This window comes from Bubalus bubalis, chromosome 20 (assembly GCF_019923935.1).
Source record: "Bubalus bubalis isolate 160015118507 breed Murrah chromosome 20, NDDB_SH_1, whole genome shotgun sequence".
Classification (NCBI taxonomy): Eukaryota; Metazoa; Chordata; class Mammalia; order Artiodactyla; family Bovidae; genus Bubalus; species Bubalus bubalis.
Window position 1 is genome coordinate 60,901,195 of NC_059176.1, and position 25,402 is coordinate 60,926,596.

Below are 25,402 nucleotides of genomic sequence, written 5' to 3' on the forward strand. Positions count from 1 at the left end.
AGGAGGCAGTAAAATCTACTGAAAAGTTAAATTTCTGATGCCTGAGGAGAGAAATATTATTTTAACTCTTTTAAAAGATAATTCTTTCCCCTGTTATTGAGGAATGAAAAAGACAGCTTTAGGTAGACATTCTGTGTGAAATATTTCTTTTCCAAAAAAAGTGTGTTTTCTGAAAGATAGAATATGGCATTTCTGATTTGATATTTTGAGATCACAGAGAGAGTTAACAAACAAACAGAACTTTAAAGCCTGTGGGCAATGTCACTTCATGGAAGATATGGGATACTGAATATAGAGCTTTGTCCCTCAGGATGGCGAGCGTGTAGAGTAATGAACTCATCTGCTGCTGTGATCAGTGTAAGTCAGTCTTTGAAGACCGGGAGGTAGCTTTCTGTTTCTCTAAAGGTTCGAGTATCCCTGTCCTAGCTGTGAGCACGGTGTGTAGAGTAGGAGGTGGTTTTTCTCTTCTAGCGGGGAAATATGGACGTGGGCAGCCCAGGTAGCCTTACCACCACCGGTGCCAGTGTCTCACAGAGTGTAAGCTGAGCGGATGAGGGAGAGTAAGACACTTCATGTATTAGTTGAACTTCTTTGAGTTTTAAGAATTGGGAAACAACTTAAACTAGCATTAATAAAAGGGACAGTTGTGGGTATGACCTCTGAATATTGAGCATAGAACTCAAACATCTCAAAGAATCCCAAAGCTGTGTGCTATATGACCTCAGAAGGGATTGCCATGGGGAATCAGCAAACCCAGACAACATTTTCTTCCTATTACTTGTCTCTCAGTTGTCTGCATCGACTTTTTTCTTTTGTCAAGGCAAACTGAATGTCTCTGCTTCTCACTTCTCAGCCTTCATGGTAGAAGATGACTATGTCCAAATTGCACATTTCTCACCATAAGACACATAAAGCACTGATTCATCTTCTCTGCATTCTATTCCCCCAATTCAGAGAATTTAACTGATTAGTTCAGCCAAGTTGGCCCTGGTGGAAACCCCTGGACTAGTCAGCACTGGCCTGGTGCCTGTAGAGCAAGGTGGAATCACATAAATAAAACTGTGAGTTCACACACATGTCAGACAGTCAGAGGGAGCAGAGCATTTGCAGTGGTCAGAGATCTAGAAAGACATCTTCAAAATATCTACTCAAATTATTTTATTAAATTCTTTGGTTCTTTGGATGGTATGGGGGAAGTAATAGTAAAAATACAGTTTATCTTTTGCCAGATTCTCACTCTGTATGTAAGTAACCTGTTGGGCAAAGTTGATGTCACCACCCGTTTTGGTGGCAGGCAGACCTGGGTGCCACTCTGGCTCTATAATTTTGAGATGTGTATATCTGACCAAGTTCCTTAGTTGCTTCTGGTCTCTCAGTCTTCTCAACTGTAAAATGAAAATGATCACACCAACCATACATGTTTGCAACATGTACAAAATAGAAAAGTACAAATAAAACAAGCAAAATGGTAAGTACAGTACCTGAAAAAAAGGAGGTGCTCGATAGTATTGTTTATTTAGCATATCCACCATTATTAAAGTAAGTTGTTGCACCAAACCCATTATTAACATCGGTGTCACATCGATTGATATCCCCATGGTCAACCTGTCAGGTCCACATATTCTAATGAGATGTTGTGTTTGGATCAAGCTAACTCTTCTGCTCATCTATCTTGCTACAACATTTTTCCACATACAAAGGAAAAACTGCAATGAAATGAAAAATTCACCTTGGCAGGTAAACAGAGGACATCATTCATATTATTTGATTAAATATTATTTTAAAAGTCAAAAGCATGTTGTCAAAATTCATCTAGAAACACGAATTCCCAATTCATATCGACTCATTGACATTATCATCAAGGGATCAAGTGACGACCCTTTACCAGATGAGCTCAATCCATAGCAAGAAGGAGGTAACAGGGAGTAAAAACTTTTTAATTTTTTTTAATTCATTTTGTATTGAGGTATAACCCTTAAAATACAATAAAACTGTGAGACTGAAAAGAGGAAATATTTGAAAAGTTGGGCGAGGCTGTGTTGTGGTCATTTCAGGTGAACAGTGAAGGGACTCAGCCATACACATACATGTATCCATTTTCTCCCAAACTCCCCTCCCACCCAGGCTGCCACATAACATTGAGCAGAGTTCCACGTGCTAGACAGTAAGTCCTTGTTGGTTATCCATTTTAAATACAGCAGTGTGTATATTTCTATCCCAAACTCCCTAACTTTCCCTTCACCCCATCCTTCTTTAAAGGGAAAATGCCTTTCACACCCAATAAGCTTTGAGCTGTCACTCCCTACCCCCCAAAAAAATGAAAGAAGAAGAAGAGTAAAAGACAACATAAGGTATACCTAGTGGCTTCTGTTTGCTTTGTGCTCCAGGACACAGTCAGGACAAGTCATCAGGTCTCAGAGTGAATTTTCTAGTTACCGTGGATGATGCATTGGGTCGACTGTGGTGACGGATTGTTGGTATTAGTGGACCTGAGTGTGATTAATAAGGCTGCTCTGTATCTGACAGAGTGGGAATGGCACCACTAAAATTGAATGGAGGCAATCCTACTAAAATCTGTTAGGGATACTCCTTGGGGAAAAAAAAAAAAAAAGTACAGGGGAAGTACCAGGAATAGAAGCATCAGTTCACCAGCTGTAGCCACATAGATCAAAGCAAGATGGCAAGGTCCCACTAAACAGAAGAACCTTCTGCTTCTCACTTGGTCTTCTTAACAATGAACAAGCTGGATTCCTTCCCTCCTTCCACAGAGGCATACATTTATTTATAGCAGGACTGTGTATGTACCAGTGTATATATTTGTGTGAACTGTTACCTGTGTGGATGGGAGAAGAAAATCAAACCAATAATACATTTGAGTACATTTTTGTTTTTAAAAGGTGTCAAGTGACAGATTTAAAGTAGAGAGAGAGAGGGCAAGAGAGAGGGAGAGAAGGAGTCAATCTTTAGTCTATTAGCAGATGTGTTTAACATTTAGATACTAGAGCCAGGGTTTCATATGACGCAAGATGAAAATATATTCTCTTATGACAATATATCTTTCATCACCATTAAAATACAATAAAACTGTACGGCAGAAAAGAGGAAATATTTGAAAAGTTGAGTGAAGCTGTGTCATATATTTAGAGTTAGTATCTGAGAGTTATGTTTCTGATTAAGGCTGTATCAGGAGACTTAAAATGAGTAAAATATACCTTTGGACATCTCTCTGAGCTTCAGAAAATGGAATGTGTGCTTCTAAAATCAAAGGCAACTGTTTTTATTGATAGTCTATCTGGAAGGACTATCAGCACAGAGCCTGCTACTTTGCTGGAGGGCAGAGTAGTGGGGCCTTAAAAGGTGCTATTACTGATCAATTGCCTTGTATAATCAATGTGGACTTTTGAGAAATGTCAATACTATATGCAATTGCCCCTCAGGGGTGGTGGAGTCTTGTAGAGCAAAACCTTTAGTGACAATATTATCATTCATAATGAGGATCTACAAGATGCCAGATGAGTTTCTATTTGTTCTAGATAAAGTAAACACAACTTTATTTGTCTAGAACTTTAATTCTAAGCAGACTTTCTGGAATATTTTCCTTTCATAGATAATTATTACTTTATTATGTCTACTTAATCTGTTTTTTAAATTGCAGTTAGGATAATTTAGCAATGGAATTAATCTATACCTATATGACACTTTACAACTTACTACTTTGTATATGTAATTTCATTTGAATGTCATAACTTTTTGAAATATGTTGGGCTCTTCTAATATTTACACGCATCCCCTCCCAAGTTATTGAAGTCTTGGAGAAAGAATGGAGAAAAGTTGAAGATTTGTATGCTCAGAGATGGGAATAATCTAAGATTTGGAAGTTGTTTCAAGGGTAAATTAAATAATGGGAGAAGTAAGATTTTAATTCTGTATCTTTTCATCTTTCAACTGGTTATTTCACAGTTTTATAGATGGAATTCATATTTTGCTTAATGATGGAGCTTTGATGCTAACTCATTGTACCTGGGGTATAATATTTTCTTATAGATCTGGCATGTTTAATAAAAATTTTATGCTTATTATTCAATCATAAAGGAAATTAACCCTGAATATTCATTGGAAGGACTGATGCTGAAGCTGAAGCTCCAGTACTTTGGCCACCTGATGCAAAGAACGGACTCATTGGAAAAGACCCTGTTGCTGGGAAAGATTGAAGGCAGGAGGGAAGGGCTGGCAGAGGATGAGATGATTAGATAGCATCACTGACCCAATGGACATGAATTTGAGCATACTTTGGGAGATACTGGAGGACAGAGGAGCCTGGTGTGCAGCAGTCCATGGGATCACAAAGAGTCAAACACAACTTAGCAACTGAACAGCAACTTATTATTCACTTATTTGTTCATCTATTTATAAACACAATTATAAACCTCATTCTTGTCAAATACAACCCTTCCTAACAGTAAGAACAGACCAAATCCACAAGAGAGCAACATGCAGCGGACGGTTTTTATTAAACACCAGTTTTAAAGATATAAGCAGATTCTGCCAAAAAGTTGTCCGTGTATCAAACTGAGGTATGCACTCATTTTTTTAAACACATTTATGTGTTTTATTAAATCTACAATAGTTGATATGTATTTAATGCTTCAAGTGATATGCCAAGATTTACTTTAAATTTTTTAAATAAAGGTATTAAAAGCACGATTCTAAAAAAATTTAAAAATACCTACCTACCATACACCAATTATCAATCAGTGTCTATACTTATAAATTAAATCCTTGATTTCCATGTCAGCACTAAATGCGGATGCACCCTCATGCTACAGTTATCACGAAAGAACTCGACTCTGCTAACCCTCAGGGATTTACTATATACACAGAAGAAGAAGCTGGAAGGTAGAGCACACGAGGTGCCCACCAGTCTCACTCTGGTCCCCTTCTATGCACCCACCATGGTGACCCAGGCATGCTGAGGCGGAGGTACTATGTGTAAGTCTGGAAGAGACTTGGTCCAAGTGCCCAAGGTGGTCAGCATGTTCATTCCAATCTAGGTGAGTGTATAAGCTGGTCTTAGTATCACCGGGAACAGACCCACACCTGTGCAAAGGCTAACCTATTTTCTCTTTTTTCCCCTACATCACAATCCCTTAAATATGCCCACAGCTGTGCTGGCTTAACAGAAATCAAGACAAAAGCCACAGACACAAAATCAGAGAACCAACATGAGTTAGAAAAGCCCAACATGGCGACAGTTAACTGCTCTGAACCAGTTCGAGTCCGACCAGGATGCCAGCGCCTGTGCCGATGAGACTCAATGTTCAGAAGCTGCCTTTTTGCCTCATTACCATGCTAGGATCGCTGCCCATAGAGGACTTGCACTTTCCTAGACACGACTAGTGCTCTGTGCAAAGGAGTACAAAGTGCTGTGCATGTTCGGGTTGTTTCTGGAAATTTCAACCCCCTTGCCAGAACGCTGGTGGTGTACCCACCTCTTACCTCTTACAAGTTTCCCGCTTCCTTCTTTCAGGGGGAAGGGGTCTTTAAAGGACTAGCTCTCCTTTCCCCATCCTCGAGCTACAAATACAGTGTCTGCCACTTCCTTCCTTCGGGGGAAGGGGTCTGTACAGGACTAGCCTTCCCTTCCCCATCAGCCAGTTACAAGTAAAGTTTCTGCTCCACTTTCCTGAACCTGGTTTCATTCAATTGGCGCATGTGGCACCAGGTAAGAAAAGGTTCAGTTGTGGTCCCAGTCGATCTGAGAAGGTCGGTACCAATATTATTGGTCACCTATTTCTCTAAGGAAAAGTTTTCTTGGACAAAGTACTAATTCTCAAACAAGGAGTAGGATTCCAGGTTGATTTGCCCCATGTGGAGGTGAGGCAAGTAGTGGAAGAGAGGCTGGTACAGAAACTCAAGCTCCCATTGTCCTTTCCATCTCCAAGTAACCTGCAACTTAGAATGTCACTGCCAAGGGCCTGCCCGGTGTTCATGCCACCACTTCTGACATGGTATGCAAATGCAGGGAATGGGAGCAGAGCCTAGTCTTAAAGGGCAACTCCTCACCCCAACAGGCAGCCCTCTTTGCCCCTGGACGTTTGGGCAGCAAGAGTCCCTGTGACATAGTTTAAGGACTGGTTGCCCATCAGCTTTAGAAAAATTGTTTTCTTTGGAGTTCTACCACTCATTGACTGAAAACTCTTGGACAAGTCACCTAAAGCTTTGAACTTTAATTTCTTCATCTTAAAAAAAAAAGGTAATAATAATAATACACTTTATTTTGTTGGAGGAAATAAGTATCATATTTTAAAATGAGTAAACTCCATAAGTGGAATCTATTAATTTATCATTAGCATGCATGCATAAAATGTTTACATTTATTTCTCCAAAGGTTAGTCTAGTATTTCCCCCCACTGGATGTTTGTTTATTGCAGGAACCTACACCTAATAAACATGCATAAATAAATGTTGGAAAAATAAAGACAACCATCCTTGTGGGACCAAAGGCACACTTAACAATATATGCCATGAAATGTATTCCTATTAGATTTAATTCAGTCCTCCTCATTCAGAGTTTTATACTGTGCAACAAGTGGTTGAATTGATCATTAATTTCCTTGATTCTCACTTTGACCAAGTTTTTATTATTATTATTATTGATTTTTTTCCTATTAATTGTATAATTGTGCTCGGTTTTATTTGGCATATAGCTGACAGTTTTTGGATATTTTTAGGTCTTTATTTTGCCTTTGAGATCATGAGAAGCACTCTGTGTAATATGAAAGGATCTCTTTGTAAGGTGTATTTTCATAACACCTAGAAAGAAATAACTTCTTAACTGGCTTGAAAGGACTAAAGCAATCCTGTTGAAATCGTGTCTGGAGTCCTGAAGAGCATGGCTCTCTTCCATAAGTGCTGGCACTAGAATGGCCAGTTCAGTTCAGTTCAGTCACTCAGTACTGTCCGACTCTTTGTGACCCCATGGACTGCAGCACGCCAAGCATCCCTGTCCATCACCAACTCCCAGAGTCTACCCAAACCCATGTCCATTGAGTCAGTGATTCCATCCAATCATCTCATCCTCTGTTCTCCCCTTCTCCTCCTGCCCTCAATCTTTCCCAGCATCAGGGTCTTTTCAAATGAGTCAGCTCTTCACATCAGGTGGCCAAAGTATTGGAGTTTCAGCTTCAACATCAGTCCTTCCAGTGAACAACCAGAACTGATCTCCTTTAGATCAGTTGGACTGATCTCCTTTACACTGGTTAGATCTCCTTGCAGTCCAAGGGACTCTCAAGAGTCTTCTCCAACACCATGGTTCAAAAGCATCAATTCTTTGATGTTCAGCTTTCTTTAGAGTCCAACTCTCACATCCATACAGGACCACTGGAAAAACCATAGCTTTGACTAGACGAACTTTTGTTGGCAAAGTAATGTCTCTGCTTTTTAATATGCTGTCTAGGTTGGTCATAACTTTCCTTCCAAGGAGTAAGCGTCTTTTAATTTCATGGCTGCAGTCAACATCTGCAGTGATTTTGGAGCACCCCAAAATAAAGTCAGCTACTGTTTCCACTGTTTCCCCATATATTTCCCATGAAGTGATGGGACAAGATGCCATGATCTTCGTTTTCTGAATGTTGAGCTTTAAGCCAACTTTTTCACTCTCCTCTTTCACTTGCATCAAGAGGCTCTTTAGTTCCTCTTCACTTTCTGCCATAAGGGTGATGTCATCTGCATATATCAGGTTATTGATATTTCTCCCAGCAATCTTAATTCCAGCTTGTGCTTCTTCCAGCCCAGCATTTCTCATGATGTGCTCTGCATGTAAGTTAAATAAGCAGGGTGATAATATACAGCCTTGATGTACTCCTTTTTCTATTTGGAACCAGTCTGTTGTTCCATGTCCAGTTCTAACTATTGCTTCCTGACATGCATGCAGGTTTCTCAAAAGGCAGGTCAAGTAGTCTGGTATTCCCATCTCTTTCAGAATTTTCCACAGTTTATTGTGATCCACACAGTCAAAGGCTTTGGCATAGTCAATAAAGCAGAAATAGATGTTTTTCTGGAACTCTCTTGCCTTTTCGATGATCGAGCAGATGTTGGCAATTTGATCTCTGGTTCCTCTGCCTTTTCTAAAGCTAGCTTGAACATCTAGAAGTTCACGGTTCACGTATTGCTACAGCCTGGCTTGGAGAATTTTGAGCATTCCTTTACTAGCATGTGAGATGAGTGCAATTGTGCAGTAGTTTGAGCATTCTTTGGCATTGCCTTTCTTAGGGACTGGAATGAAAACTGACCTTTTCCAGTCCTAAGGCCACTTCTGAGTTTTCCAAATTTGCTGACATATTGAGTGCAGGACTTTCACAGCATCATCTTTCAGGATTTGAAATAGCTCAACTGGAATTCCATCACCTCCACTAGCTTTGTTCATAGTGATGCTTCCTAAGACCCACTTGACTTTCAGTACTTGGACGCAATTTTAAAACCACAGAATGATCTCTGTTCGTTTCCAAGGCAAATCATTCAATATCACAGTAATCCAAGTCTATGCCCCAACCAGTAACGCTGAAGAAGCTGAAGTCGAATGGTTCTATGAAGACCTACAAGACTTTGTAAAACTAATACCCAAAAAAGATGCCCTTTTCATTTTAGGGACTGGAATGCAAAAGTAGGAAATCAAGAAACACCTGGAGTAACAGGCAAATTTGGCCTTGGAGTACAGAATGAAGCAGGGCAAAGGCTAATAGAGTTCTGCCAAGAGAACACACTGGTCATAGCAAACACCCTCTTCCAGCAATACAAGAGAAGACTCTACACATGGGCATCACCAGATGGTCAACACCAAAATTAGATTGATTATATTCTTTGCAGCCAAAGATAGAGAAGCTCTATGCTGCTGCTAAGTCTCTTCAGTCATGTCCGACTCTATGCAACCCCATAGATGGCAGCCCACCAAACTCCCCTGTCCCTGGGATTTTCCAGGCAAGAACACTGGAGTGGGTTGCCATTGCCTTCTCCAATGCATGAAAGTGAAAAGTCAAAGTGAAGTCGCTCAGTCATGTCCGACTCTTCATGACCCCATGGACTGCAGCCTACCAGGCTCCTCCGTCCATGGGATTTTCCAGGCAAGAGTACTGGAGTGGGGTGCCATTGCCTTCTCCAGAGAAGCTCTATACAGTCAGCAAAAACAAGACCAGGAGCTGACTGTGGCTTAGATCATGAACTCCTTATTGCCAAATTCAGTATTAAATTGAAGAAAGTGGGAAAAACCACTAGACAATTTAGGTATTACCTAAATCAAATCCCTTATGATTATACTGTGGAAGTGAGAAATAGATGCAAGGGACTAGATCTGATGGACAGAGTGCCTGATGAACTATGAACGGAGGTTCATGACATTGTACACGAGACAGTGATCAAGACCATCCCCAAGAAAAAGAAATGCAAAAAAGCAAAATGGCTGTCTGGGGAGGCCTTACAAATAGCTGTGAAAAGAAGAGAAGTGAAAAGTAAAGGAGTAAAGGAAAAATATACCCATTTGAATTCAGAGTTCCAAAGAATAGCAAGGAGAGATAAGAAAGCCTTCCTCAGTGATCAATGCAAAGAAATAGAGGAAAAGAACAGAATGAGAAAGACTAGAGATCTCTTCAAGAAAATTAGAGATACCAAGGGAACATTTCATGCAAAGATGGGCTCGATAAAGGACAGAAATGGTATGGATCTAACAGAAGCAGAAGATATTAAGAAGACGTGGCAAGAATACACAGAAGAACTATACAAAAAAGATCTTCACGACCCAGAATGGCCAAGGTGTACCTTTTTCATCTGGTCACCCAGGGACAGAGTCAGGATGAGGATACAAGAGTGTTGGTTTTTCAGTCCTTTAAACCTAATTGTCTTAACCAGAACAGTTAGAGGGTTTTCAGGAAGAGTCATAATGAGAACACAGTAATTCATTTCAAGTGTGGTATGTGGCGTTATGTGGGACACCACGGAATTAATTCTCCTGCAATTTCCTCCTTGCAAATTCATCCCTGGTTAAGTTTTTGAGATGGTAATAGTACTGCTCTCAAAGTCTCAGTGGAAAGAAATGCTTATAATCAAGGATATGTTGCCTTTTTTCTAGGTCTGTGGACTGTATTTGTGAAGTTCTACCCCAAAAGGGCTCATTTTGTTCAAAGAAAGTGATCATTTTTAACATTCTCTGATATCAATTCATGTCTCATTTTCAACCAGTTCTGTTTATTGTTCATACTGATGTTACCCAGTACCAGAAATTTTCAGTACACAGAAAAAAAATTATTTAACACACACTAAAAAAAATAATCTGTCAAACTGTCAAAATGGGCATGAATCATTCCTAAAGCATTAGCTAGGGTGAGACAAGGGCCAAAAGAAATTGAATTAAAAAGGGAAGGAGGGGTCCTTAAATATCCACACTTAGGTTAAGAAAAAGATATATAGGAAAGGGAGGGGAAGTCTGTTGTATTCATGATCTGCATATGGTCCAGCTGAGCAAGAAGAGAGTATTACTATTAAGCTTTCTTAGATATAGTCACAGATTACCAAGTGGAATAGTAGAATAATCCACTGGACAGATAAACAATAAAAGACATTCTGGAAACCCTGTTATTGTGCAAGATTGTCTTAAGAAACCTGGTGATAATTTGTCAAAATTGCTCTTAAAACAGTTGTATAACTGGATGGCCATAACTGGACATACTGGGCTTCCCTGTTTCAGCAGTTAAGAATCCACCTGCCTATGCAAGAGAAGTGAAAAGTTTGATCCCAGGGTCGGGAATATCCCCTGGAGTTTGATCCCTGGTTTGATCCCAGGGTCGGGAATATCCCCTGGAGAAGGAAATGGCCACCCATGCTAGTATTCTTATCTGGGACATCCCATAGACAGAGGAGCCCAGGAGGCTACAGTCCATGGGGCTCAAAAGAGTCAGGCATGACTTAGTAACTAAACAACAGCAACAACAAGTGGACGTACCAGGCGCTAAAAACTTGCATCTCTGCCCAGAGCATAAGCACTGAAAGTTGGGAAACCTGAGAATGTTTATCATCATGTGTTTAGACCACCGAGTGTATATCTAAGCATGTGAAAAATAAATAAATATAAAGCAAAACTTATTTTAAAATGGAAGGGAAAAAATGTCTCTCTTAGACAAGGGATCTGGTGGTGACATCTCTCAGGACCATTTTTAATAGGCAGTGAGAAGGCAAAATTCTTTTAGTGAACTAGACACAAAGCCAGTAGAGTGTGCTAAAATATGCTGAATATGGCTGACCTTTGAGTTGGACACCAAGTTTTATACCCCAGCAGATGTCAAAAAGGTCCTTGAAATAAAGAGCTGACTGGGAAATCTCAGCAACAAAGAGTTGATGTTAGAGATAGAGAAGAAGGAAACAGGTAAGCCAAGGTGGGTCAAGAGTGGAGGGGGAAGACGTGGTCTTCAGTACCTGCCTGGGCAGCCTCTGTTGTTTCTGATGCAGTTTGAAAAGAAACAAAAGTAAAAATTTCATCCAAATGAAATGGGGCATTCTTTTTGTGTAACAGAATCATTTAACTCAATACTGCCCTTCAAACTTACATTCTGTGAAGAGATTCCGTATAGCTCTTGAATAGCTCAGTTTTACCTGTGTTGAGCATAAGATTCTAGTGGGTTACATCTTGCTTCTTACTGCTTCTGAACGTCTCAACAGAGAATGATGTTAGCTGAGATGCTGGGACTGGAATTAACATCTTATTAAGGTATCTATAGAGTCTGTGACATAAAAAAGAACATCAAACTTTCTTTTTTTTTTCCCAAGCAGTGCTGCTGACAGATAGCAGGACTTTGTCCAGTCAGCTTGTGACAAGAATGTATTTTCTGAAATGAAGTCAAAGAAAAAATTTGGTCTTCTGTTTCCTTTTTTTGAGGAGGGTACATGTACTGTGGTTATTTGACAGAGCAGTACAATGCCAAATGTTGCCAAAAGTTCAAAAGGCCTTGTGAACCTATGAAGAATACTTGTTTTGGGTGAAATCTGTTTTTGATGCTATTTGAATAGTTATGAATTTCAAGGATAAAGATAACTAGTATTTACTGAGATTGTACTGTAGCTCATGACCTATTTCATTAAGGATTTGACATTGATAATGTCATTCTATCATCATAGCAACTCTATCAGTTGATTCTTATCCTCAATTTATAAATTTTCTAAATTTATATAAGTAGTAAGTACAATACTGTGATGCTTCCTTCTACCAGATGTCAAGAATTGCTTTTCATTTTATCTATAGACTTTATGTTTAAAAGCTACATACTTATAGAAAGACTGAGCAGAAAGTACAGAGACTTCTTATGCACTCCCTCCCCATCAACTCATAGTATCCCCTGTTACTGTTTCATGACTTGTGAGTGAGTGAACGCCACTCAGGCATGTCTGACTCTTTGTGACCCCATGGACTATACAGTCTATAGATTCTCCAATCCAGAATACTGGAGAGGGTAGCCTTTCCCTTCTCTAGGGGATTTTCCCAACCTAGAGATCGAACCCAGGTCTCCTGCATTGCAGGCAGATTCTTGACCAGCTGAGCCGCCAGGGAAGCCCTTAGAGTGGTACATTTGTTGCAACTGATGCAGGGATGCTTAAACATTATTGTCTTTATCAAAGTCTGTATTAGGGTTCACTCTGTCTTGTACATAGTTCTTTGGGTTTTACCAATGGATAATGACATGTAGTCACTATTACAGTTTCATATAGAATATTTTCTCTGCCCTAAATACACCCTATACTAAATGTATTCATTCCTCCCTACCTCCCCTACAGCTGCCAGCAACCACTAATCTCTACTGTCTCCATAGTTTTGCCTTTTCCAGAATTTCCTATAGTTGGAGTGATTCAGTGTGTAGTCTTTTTCAGTCTGTTATCTTGCACTTAGTAATATACATTTAACATTCTCCATGTCTTCTCATGGCTGGATAACTCATTTCTTCTCAGTGCTAAATAATATCCCATCATATGGATGTAACATGGATTATTTATGCATCACCAGTTGAAAGGTATCTTTGTTGTTTCCAGGTTTTGGTAATTTATGAATTATAATGGTACAGTTTTTCATCTATTTAATTCTGACTTGCATTATCACATTTTTAGCATATCATCTTGAATCATGTGTACCTATGAATTGGACATGACTTAGCAAGGAAGCCACCACCACCATATATAACCATTGTAATATTCTATTAAGTAATCTATTAAGTAAGCAACTTCCAAATCCATAGTTTGATTTTCAACACTTAAGATTTTCAGCTTAAGATACAAGGAATTGAATTGATATGTGCAAAAAAATTGACAGCCAAATAAAAGTATGCAATTAATTCTTAAACTTTCAAAATAATTCAAATTAAAGGTGAAAACTTATATTAAAAATGTTTAGTAGGAAAAATACTATAAGTGAATTTTTTTTCTAGTCATAAAAATCATATAGAAGAAAAAGTCATCTATTTTTCAAGGTAAACTGGAAAATAATGTAAATTTAGTTTGACAAATTTGAGAAAATATGAGGAAATTTGAAGAGGAAGGGAAGGATGTTATATAAACATGAAATAATTTGTGTTTATAATGTCAGAGTAATTATGACAGTCATATTTCTTTGTGCAGAGCATCTTTGATGTATTGAAGGTTTAGACAACTCACAAACAATACCTTTCTAGGCATAGAGGAATGGATGTCATTTTTCTAATTAAAAATAAACCAATGCATAGAGGGAATATGTAGTTTATTCTTGGGAAAAAATATCTTGAAGATTGATGCTGATTTTTATGGAGATCAAAAGTGAAACCAAATAAACAAAACAAAGGAAAAACACATAGAGACAAGACAAGGGAGGACCCAAATCTAATGTTTTCTACACAAAACGTCTGGCGATGTTCCCCTTTGCATTCACCACTTTCTGTCATAGAAATACCTAGTTTCCAATGTTTCTACAAATAAGAAAAGAGTATATAGATGCATATACCCAAAATAAAGTCAGAGAGATAGATATAGTAACCCAAATCCAAAGTATACTCAGAGTATGTTCTCCACATTCAAAGCAAACCACAGTGATTATTTGAAGATATCAGCCAAACCAAGCTCACATACAATTAGATTAAAATTGTGAAGTGAAGTCATCTTTTTGCATCCTCTCTTCCTTTACCGGAAAGATAGTGCTCTCTGCTTTCCTTATCACTATATTCCTTGTGCCTAGATGAGAGCTTGACATGGAATAGGAGCTCACTCAGTAATTAATTCACTGATTGTTTCTAAGCTTGTACAGTTCTCGGAATCATGGGGACAGAGCGGAGAGGCAGTGAGTACTATGCCTACCAGACACTCAGCAGCCTGTCCTAATCGTTACCTTCAGATTAGGAATGCCATATAGCTTCACAGAGTATTGGTTTGCAAAGTTATTGGTAAATATTCAATCTGTCCACGCTATCTCCAATGTGAACAAAAGATGCACAGTCTGTCTAAGCTGGTGAAAAAAAAAAATCCAAAATTATAGACTAATGGATATTGCCCTTGTTGCTTACTGCTTTCCAAATGCAGATCTTGGCTAAAGCTCATGTGTACATATGATAATCATATGCCCACACATAAATGACATCCAATTTCTAGTATAAGCACTCACACAGCAGCATCTGTCATTAGAGGAGATGGCTTCAGGGGAGGGAGGAAACAATGTAGCTCTGTTGGAGAGGATGGGGACCTTTGACCCAGGGTCCTATGGCTGTGTTACCATGCTCTCCCCATTTCTCTCTCTTACACTCACTGTCTCTGGGGATCAAGACCAATTCACAGAGTGGTACTGGCTTTAGGAAAAAAAAAAATCAATGACCTATTCTCTTGGACAGAGCAGGAAGTGTTGTGATGGCAGTCACCGCAGCAGGAGATGGAGAGGAAAATGAAATAAAAGGATGCCATATCAAGGGATGGGATATAATTATGCTTGCAGAAAAGTATGCTCAATAAGCAGATTGCTGGGGAGTGGCAGAGGCTAGCTTTTCATAAACATGAAATTGGAATTGGGTTAAAAAATTAGGGCACTGAAGCTCTTTCTCTGAGTAAGGAAAGTGTGATAATAGAGATGATTTCCATCTCCGCTGCTACCTGCCATTTGTCAGGCACCTAATTACACTTGGTTAGAGGGGGCTCCAGCCAAAGCTCTTCAATGTGCAAAACCTGGAGGAGGCTTCTGTGCGACTCATTTGCTTTGTTTTCATTTTGTTTTTTGAAGTCAAACTGTTTCCAGGGAACTGAGGAAGGAAATGAGGAAGCGAGAAAGGAAGGAAGACAGGCAGGCAAGCAGGAAGAATGGAGGCAGGGAGGACAGGAAGAGGGAAAGACTTGAGCCTTTAGGTGTTTGCATGTCTGTGTGCTCAGTCGCATCTGACTCTTTGAGACACCCCTGGACTTCACCCCTTGACTCCTCTGTCCATGGGAGTCTCCAGGCAAGAATACTGGAGGGGGTTGCCATGCCCTCCTCCTGGGGACCTTCCCGACCCAGGGATCACATCTGCGTCTTTCCTGCATTGGCAAGCGGGTTCTTTACCACTGAGTCAGGTCCCTTTCAATTTTTCTTACCAACAGCTTCAGGAAATTACTTATGGGCCAAGTGATAGGAAGGAAGGAAGGACAAGAATGAGAAAGACGAAAGCCAGGGAGAGACCAGAACAGGCTGTTCACGTCTGGAAGGAAGCATGCATCTGGCTCAGTGCAAGCTTTGGGAACTCGGCCACTCCCCTTTAGTCCTTACAGAAAGAGACCTGCCAAGATGAGAAATTACCACAGGAGGGCTGGATATTAGGATTAATTGTCTTGAACCAGAGCACTGGAGCAGGGATACAAGGCATATCCAGGTGGAGATAATGACACCAATGAGCAGTCCTTACATTTTTTTTTTTCCTAAAGAAAAGAAGAAATTTAAGCAATGATACCATCTTCACCAGGTTTCCCTGTGTGGCTTAGATGGTAAAGAATCCACCTACAGTGCTGGAGACCTGGGTTTGATCCCTAGTTTGGTAAGATACCCTGGAGAGGGGAATGGCAACCCACTCCAGTATTCTGGCCTGGAGGATTCCGTGGACAGAGGAGCCTTGTGGGCTACATACAGACCATGGGGTTGCAGAGTTGAACATGACTGAATGACAACTACTTTCACTAAGGGTATATTAACATTTAAATAAATGCAAGGGGAAACACAGCTTTATCTTATTCTAGGGGCACTCTATAGAGCTGAGTGTCTATCACTATCTTCTCAGTGCTTAGTATAGTATCTATTATATAGTAGACTCACATCCAGTATTTTCATTAATATGCTATTGATTAAATCATCACTGCCTTCACTCAACTCCCTTATGATCGCCCAAAATTGCATCCTAATGATTGGGTGAAGAGAAAGATGGCACAACCTTAGAATCATCCGTGTACTTTGGTGAAGTAGAGCCCTGGCAAGAATGAACCCATGCTTTGTCAAAAGACAACATTGATTAGTATCAACTCTCAAAGGCAGGTGGGCATTTCCAGTAGAGACAGTTCATAAGAGAAATTTGGCTAGCATCTGGGATTGGAACCCAAGAGGAGGGAGCTACCAAAATCAGGGCAGCAACCAAATATGATTGGTTTCAGATGCTGAAAAGAAACGATTCTGGGAGAAGAAAGGAAGATGGCATCTCAGTGAACAGCATGCAACAAGCAGGATCCTACATCCCCCCTGGAGGAGGTGAAGGTCAAGGCAGGATCAAGCTTGCAGTTTAAATCACTCCATAAAGTTAAGATCAGCTGGTTGATTTGACGGTTTTAGGAAGTATTTGCAAATTGCAGCTATGACCTTCAAGGAAATTTTGCCTTCAATTCATTGAGAAAGGTAATTTAGAAATGGAATAACCTGGAAACAATTGGTATAGCTTGCCAGATATTCATGTCATCGTCAATGAGTAGACTGTCCGAAAGCAAGGACTACACTGAATATATTCAACTTTCCCCAAACCTTTGTTTCCTAATGCAGAGATGAAGGGGGAAGGATGTGGGGAAACTGATTTGTTCATATCCTTAAAGTCTGTGTCCTGGATCTTAACTAAAATCACTGTCTCTTTAAACAGGCAGGGTGGGCTTTAACTGTGTCCAACAGGGAGCAGAGGCCTTGTCTAATTTGGAAGAGTGCAGGCATCCTTGTCAAAGCCAAGAGGAACTCCAATCAGATTCTCTGTCAGAGCCTGACCCCATCAATCAGAGTGACCTGTGGTCACAGTATTCTGGGAAATGTTGAAAATTATCATCTACAGTAAATCCGCTGCCTGAAATGTCTTTATATTGTCTATATTTTATTAAAAAAAAATAGGTATGCATCGTTTATCTCTTTTGTGTCTTTAAACTTTGCTGTAACAATGTCTAGTTGTATAGTAGCCCAAGTGACAATGACTGGAAATCCCTGCAAAGAACAAAGATTTTTTTTCAGTTTTTCTTTATTTTGAATAAAAATGCTTGGGAAAAATCAACATTGTGTAATTATCAAAAGACCTCACATACAGTCTTTTGAGATATTGGCAGACATGAGACATGGTCCTGGCCTTAAAGGCCTCTTGGTATTTCTAAATAAAGAGTCATGTTCCTAAAATCACTGCTAGGGTATGAGGAGAAGAGAGATTGTAAGGAGGAGAGGAAACTTTGAGACACAGGATGCATGGACAGAGGTATGGAGAATAGTGAGACATGGCCCATTTATATATTAATAGATGGCCTGATGTGGTTATACCCAGGATGAGCAGGAAGCAAAATATGAGACTGAAAAAGCAGATTGGAACCAGATTATGTGAGTATAAACTGGCTTGGTGATGGAAGAGAGAGTACTAAGTGACAAAAGGACCTTGGGGAAACTAGAGATGAGGATATGATCATGGTCTTGTGGTTATTATCTCATTATACTTGGTAGAACTCTATTTCTTGGTGTGAAAACACAGTCATCATTTTACGTTATGTAATGCTTTATGCATTAAAATAGATTCTTAGGATAAGACAGCTCCTTAGCTATCAAATAATTCACTTTACTACTATTCCAGCCACATGCAAGCATGCTCAGTCGCTCAGACATGTGACTCTTTACAACCCTGTGGTTTGCAGCCCACCAGCTCCTCTGTGCGTGGAATTTTCCAGGCAAGAATACTGGCATGGGTTGCACTTTTCTACTCCAGAGAATCCTCCCAACCCAGGGACTGAACCTGTGTCTCCTGCATTGGCAGGCAGACTCTTTACCACTACACCACCTCAGAAGTCCATTCAAGTCACACTATAGAGATGATAATGCCCTGACCAGATACCTAGCCAGCTTGTATTAGAACAGATGTATCTCATAGCACATCTAGTTCAGAGGTTGGAATTTCACTTCTCTCTTATGTTGAGCTAAATCTGCCTAAGTAGTTCTCCCATCCAGTCTTGCTCTCTGGGATCACACAGATAGTTCTAAATTTCTCACATTATAGATCTGCAGTTATTTTACAAAACTGCCTATCTCTGTGATGTATTCTCTTCTCCATGCTGCTGTTCACAATGCATAATTTAGATTTCCTACTCTCTTCTTGTGCATTTACTCATCCATCAAAACCCCTTTCCTTAAAAAGTGGGCCCTAAAAATGAAGAAAAAAAAATCTAGTTGTGACCTAATGGAAGACAGTATAATGTAACTAACACTCCCCATCTCCTGTTCTATATTTCTGTAAAAATTCAACAGCTATAAATTATTGAGCAGACACCCCAGGACAGGCATAAATCAGTCATTTATAAGAATGATTATCTCTGTTTTAACAGTGAGGAAACTGAATGTCAGAGAGGCCTTATAACTGGCCTAAACTCAACCACATAGCAAGTGATGGAGTAAAATTTAAGTAAATCTCACTACAAAGCCTGCCTCTTTTCACCATGCCATGCTAGCTTTCCTTTACTTACCAAGCTCAATCAGCAGGTCACTGGACAATGAATATGGATACATCTAAGAGTATATATTTCAAATACCAGTGCAAAACTGTAATCACTTTCTCAGTCTAGTTTATCTAACTTAAGTTTGAATTTGTAAGTAATCCTTGGATGTAAGCAGTCATGGCAAATAAAAATTATACTAATGGCTTATAGGACATGGTAATGTCAAGAGATGGAGAAGGAAATAGCAACATACTCCTATATTCTTGGCTTGGAAATCCCATGGACAGAGGAGCCTGGCAGGATGTAGTCCATGGGGTCGCAAAGTGTTGGACATGACTCAGAGATTTAACAAAAACAGTGTCAGGAAGAGCATTGAACTTAAACATTGAGTTGGGAGGTTGGTTATAAGAGGAAATTGGGCAGGTATGCTATTGCCAGTTAAGCAACTAAAATATTTTGATTTCAAAAAATACGTAAAAAATATAGGCAATTGTTTTATCAGGCTATTTTCCTTTTGCTACAAAAATGGTTCCAAGTAGTGCCTGGTGTCCTTTGACAAGGCCAGCATGATTCACAATAGACTTGTAGATCCTTCAGTTCAGTTCAGTTCAGTTGCTCAGCATGTCTGACTCTTTGTGACCCCATGGACTGCAGCACGCCAGGCCTCCCTGTCCATCACCAACTCCTGGAGCTTGCTCAAACTCACGTCCATTGAGTCGGTGATGCCATCCAGTCATCTTATCCTCTGTCATCCCCTTCTCCTCCCACCTTCAATCTTTCTCAGCATCAGGGTCTTTTCCAGTGAGTCAGTTCTTCGCATCAGGTGGCCAAATATTGGAGTTTCAGCTTCAGCATCAGTCCTTCCAATGAATATTCAGGACTGATTTCCTTTAGGATGGACTGGTTGGATCTCCTTGGAGTCCAAGGGACTCTCAAGAGTCTTCTCCAACACCACAGTTCAAAAGCATCAATTCTTCAGCTCTCAGCTTTCTTTATGGTCTAGCTTTCAAATCCATACATGACCACTGGAAACACCATAGTCTTGACTAGATGAACCTTTGCCAGTTGTGGATCCTTCAGCATCCTGCAATTTGTCCTTGAAAATTTGACCTCAGAGGGTATCCTTAGATGGCACCTCCATTATTCAATAGTGATGCAAGATAAACCTATTTCTTAATATACAAAGAAAAAAATTAAATAGAATATTATTTTACCATTGGTATAAGGGAGCAGAGGCATCCCCAGTTTTAAGCAAATTATGTGAAAATTTTAAGGAACATCTTTGTTTAAGGAATTTTGCAGGACATCCTTTGACCTGTGACCTATCCAAATCTTTAGGGTAGTAAGTTGTGCTACAGTGAATTCTAGTCAACCAGTGAACCTTTTTCATATCTACTTTACTTGCAAGGATGAATACAAACTAGTAAATTTGGGGTTTTGTTTCAAATTATATTTGCAATTTCAGAAAATACTATTTTCCATATCCTCAGTATTGTATAACTTGTTTTGATAGTCTATATTTTGATGAATATCTGTGGAAAAAATAATTATTTCCACTGACTTATCTTGACCTAAAAATGCAAACATAATTGATTATAGCAGGAGAAAATTAAGTTCTTAGATAGTATGATCCTGTGCTGTGTCTGGATTCCAATATTCCTGCCAATGACTGCTCAATTTCAAATAAATTTTTAAAAAATCAAGATATGATGAAATTATTTCAACTCTGAAAAGTAACGTCTGAAAAATATGGTGAGTCTTTAGGCCGAGTCATTTAGGGAAACTTCACGAGTTAGAACTTTGCTAACTTGAGAATGCCTCTTTTACTTAATTTTCTGCCTGTGTATTAAAAAAAAATACAATTCTAAGATAGGCTTCTTTACAAATGTTTACAAATGTTTTTAATTTTTTTTTCACTGCTTTGGGTCTTTGCACGCAGGTTTCCCTAGTTGCGGTGTGTGGGGTGCTCTTCATTGCGGTGTGAGGGCTTCTCATGGCAGCGGCTTCTCTTGCTGCGAGCATGGACTCTAGGGCATGAAAGCTTCAGTAATTGTGACACAAGGGCTATTGAGCAAGGGGCTCGATAGTTGTGGTGCATGGGCTTAGTTGCTCTGTGGCAACATGTGGAATCCTCCCTTACCAGGTATTGAACCTGTGTCCCCTGCATTGGCAGGCAGATTCTTAACCACTAAGCCACCAGGGATGTCCAAAGATAGGCTTTTTTGTTATTTTATATTTTAAATATAAATGTTTAATTTCAATAAAAAGAAACATTTAATGATAAAGGGGTGTTTAATGTGGTAGTATTTATTTGCTGCTTTTAATTGATGGTGAATTGATAATCTATAGCATTTTTATGCTGTGAAAATACAACGGCTCAAGTGAAAAAACAGAAGCGCTGACTCCATTGTGAATGAGATGGTTTTGCAAATTGTGAGGTCCTTTGGATTTTTTTTTTCTCCTTATGCATTTAAAGCGGATCCAGATATTAGTATTTACCCCTGTGACAGGTGTGTTTTTGCGTTTCTGACAGTTACTGACTGTGACTAGAAAGAGTAATGAGATGCTTGCGCCTGGTGAGAAGTCCTCAAAGGAGATGTGATGGGCGGTCCACTGCCGCTGGATACTCTCCACTTTGGGGAAAATGAGCTGTTTGTTTTAATTCAGGGATTCTTGGGAAAGATACAACCTGGGAAATGGCATGTGGCAAATGTGTTTACCCAGAGCATAGAATGAGAACAGCTAATGCTTGTGTGCTACATGTAGGGGTCATCTAAAAAAATGTTAGTGAAGGATGGACCCCAGCCCTTGCTTCTAAATAACTGCAGGAGTCCAAAGGGCCCCAGCAGGGGTGGTTTCGGTTCTGAACATGCCCTGCCATACAAGGACAAGGCTACAACTGAGCTCTCAGTAATATCATCATTAGACCTTCTGGGGAGATGGACTGTTCAAGAGTGGATATTTCAGGCAAAAGAAAAATAAGGGAGAATGCCTATGTAGTTATGTTTGGTCACCAGCGTCCCAACACTAAGTACGCCTGAGTAGTTGCTAGGGGAAGATTAACCTGGGGAAATAGTGTGCCTGCCAACACCACCTGATCCTGTCCTACACAATAGGTCCTTGTGGGTTATCTATTTTATATACAGTAGTATGTATCTGTTAAACTATTTTATATACAGTAGTGTGTATCTGTTAAATCCAAACTCTTAATTTATCCCTCCCTTCTGACACCAACTTTTTTGAAACTTTTCAGAAAAAAAGAAAGATCTAGTTGATATCTCCCATAACTCCCTGCATATTCATATAAAACTTTCTGAATTACCTCTGATGTTCTCATATTTCCCTTTCCTGTACGTAGACTTTTTCAGAATGGGGCTTCCTTGGTGGCTCAGGTGGTAAAGAATCTGCCTGCAATGCAGGAGACCCAGGTTCAATCCTTGGGTCAGGAAGATTGCCTGGAGAAGGAATTGACTAACTACTCCAGTATTCTTGCCTGGAGAATTCCATGGACAGAGGGGTCTGATGGGCTACAGATGGGGTCACAAAGAGTCAGATACAACTGAATATTTTCCAGAATACTTTTCCCCTAATTATCGTACGTTCAACTTTTAATGGTTCTTCAAAATTTTGCTCAAATATGATCTCCTGTTTGATTCTTTCCCCCACCTACTGAAAAAGATACACTGCCTCTGTGCTTCTTGCATAGTACAGAGGCAGACAGGAAAGAGTAAGCAAAAACACGAAGGTGAAAAACAACCAAGAGTATCATGTGTATGTACAGGAAAAATAGTTCTTTTTGGCTGAAATATAAAGAGTCATGCAGTGATAAAAGATAATGCTGGCAAGGTTAATAGCATCGCTATCGCAAAGCTTGTTTTATGTTATGTTGAATTTGGCTTATTCACTCATTCAATAACTTCTAAACAGTGACTTGATATATCAATAGTAAATTTATTTAAGGGTGTAAAGTAGAGCAGAAGGATATGAAATTCTAGTGCAGAGTGAAAAATATTAAGAAATAATATAAATATTTGAGAACTAGTTATTAGGTAAGCCCTAAGAGACGGAAGGGCTTCCCTTGTGGCTCAGCTGGTAAAGAATCTACCTGCAATGGGGAGACCTGGGCTCCATCCTTGGGTTGGGAAGATTCCCCGGAGAAGAGAAAGGCTCCCCACTCCAGTATTCTGGCTTGGAGGATTCCATGTGGTCACAATGAGTCGGACAGGACTGTGACTTTCACTTTCACATTCAAGAGAAGGAAAGAAAAATCAAGGATGATCCTTCAGGTTTTAGCTTAAATGATAGTAGCTTTTGATGTCCCAGAGTTAAGTTAGGAAAAGAAGGAAGAGCTGATTTTGAGAAAGTGACATGATAAGTTTGGGAACGCTGAAACTGAGGTCTATCTCAGGAAGAAATCCAGACCTGGGGAACTGCATAGGTCTAAAGATGTTGAAGGGAAAAGCTTAGACTACTGTGATAGACTTGGGAGAAATCAGCATATATTGTAGATGGTCACTGGACACTTAAAAATGGATAAAGTTTACTTGATAAATGCATGGGTGTAAAAAGCAGTGGAATAAATCAAGAACTCTGTGCTTTTGTGCTCAGTTACTTCAGTCATGTCCGACTCTTCGCAGCCCCATGGACATCAGCCCTCCAGGCTCCTTTGTCCATGGGATTCTACAGACAAGAATACTGGAGTGGGTTGCCATTTCCTACTCCAGAGAACATTAATGTTTCAGGCTAACACACAAAGGTGGAATAGAGAAAGGTTTGCAAATATGATGCAAATGGAAGAAGCAGAAACTCAAGATATCTGGAAAGTTATTTAAAATATTAATTACACTTAACCATATTACAGCATAAAATACAAAGTGTTGCAATACTAGTCTCTTGCTAAGTGCTTTTTTCATTGCCATATCCCAAGTACCTAGGTCAATACCAGTAAGCTCTCAATATTTATTAGAGGGTCACTGATGGCCTTAGGAATGAAAATTTCAATATAGCAGTGAGGTCAAATGCCAGATGGTGAAGCAGTAAAGGCTCTAGTAGTATAGACTCTTTTTTAAAGAATTTTAGATGGTAATTGGAAGAGAGAGACATTGAGAGGGCTTGACATAAATTAAGCATTTTTATTTTAGGGAGAGAGAGCTTTGGAATTATTTATAGTCTGAGATAATTTAAAGATTCTGGATCAAGAGAGCTTGAGTACAGGAGGGCAGTCACAGAAGAAAAGGCAGAGAATAAAATCAAGAGCTCAAACAAGTGAGTTTTTAATAGGGAGAGAAAAACACTTCATCATTTGAGAAGACAAAAGCGAAGGACATGGCAAAGGACAAATTTGTTGGTGGATGAAGGCAGTACAAATGAAGCATGTTTTTGAGGGCCTTTCTCTTTTCAGTAAAGAGGCTGAGTAAAGGGCGAATGAAATCAAGAGGTAGAAAAGCTTTGTGCAAGAATGTGGAGGAGTTGACCAAGAAGTGGGAATGTTAGTGAGACCAGCTGACATCCAAGACCATATGTTTAGAGCATTCCAAGCTGCAGAGTGGATAATTTATTTTAATAACCCAGTGCAAGCCAGGGAAAGTACATAAAGGCATACTTGAACAACACTCCTTGTTTGAAAGCTCATTGCATTGGACATCAAAGGAAGGGTGGACAGAGGTAGAGGGTGCTGACCAGGTATGTGGACTAGACAGGGATATTTTCCAAGAGCAAAGATAGAGATAGATTTCACTTGCTGAATCCAGTGGAAAAAAATGAGTGGAAATAAGGTTATGAGAAATGACATTCATTTCTTATCATCCAAATCTTATGCTTTTTAGCCATCTGTATGTCTTCTTTGGAGAAATGTCTATTTAGTTCCTTGGCGCATTTTTTGATTGGGTCATTTATTTTTCTGGAATTGAGCTGAAGGAGTTGCTTGTATATTTTTGAGATTAGTTGTTTGTCTTAACAATTAGCTATTGAAAATTTGAAGGTCTGAGATGAATGTGCTGTAGGGAATAACAGAATTTAAATGTGACCTAGTGGAGCAGAGAGGAAGGGGAAGTGACGTAAAATGGTGGTGGGTGTATTCAGAGTTAGGAAGCCCAATAAATAAGTAAATCATTGGGTCACTGACAGATACACCTACATGGTGATGTTTTGCTAATTTGGTGGCTATTGAGATACATCAATCTGTTTGAATGACTACATCTAGAAGGGTGATTAGAGGGCTAAATTTGGGTGAAGAACAAAACAGCTAGTTTTCTTTAGAAGACCAGAAGTGAGTTTCTAGCCCTTTTGTACTCACATGTGGATATAAAACATTTAGTGATGTGATCTGAGTATTACTAGCCAACATCAGGAGAGCACTTGTCTCTAAGTTGAATTTTACCCCCAATAGAGATCACATAACCTCATTAGTAATCTTCATGTCCATTTGTAGACCTTGCCCAGCACATGTCCATTTAAGAAA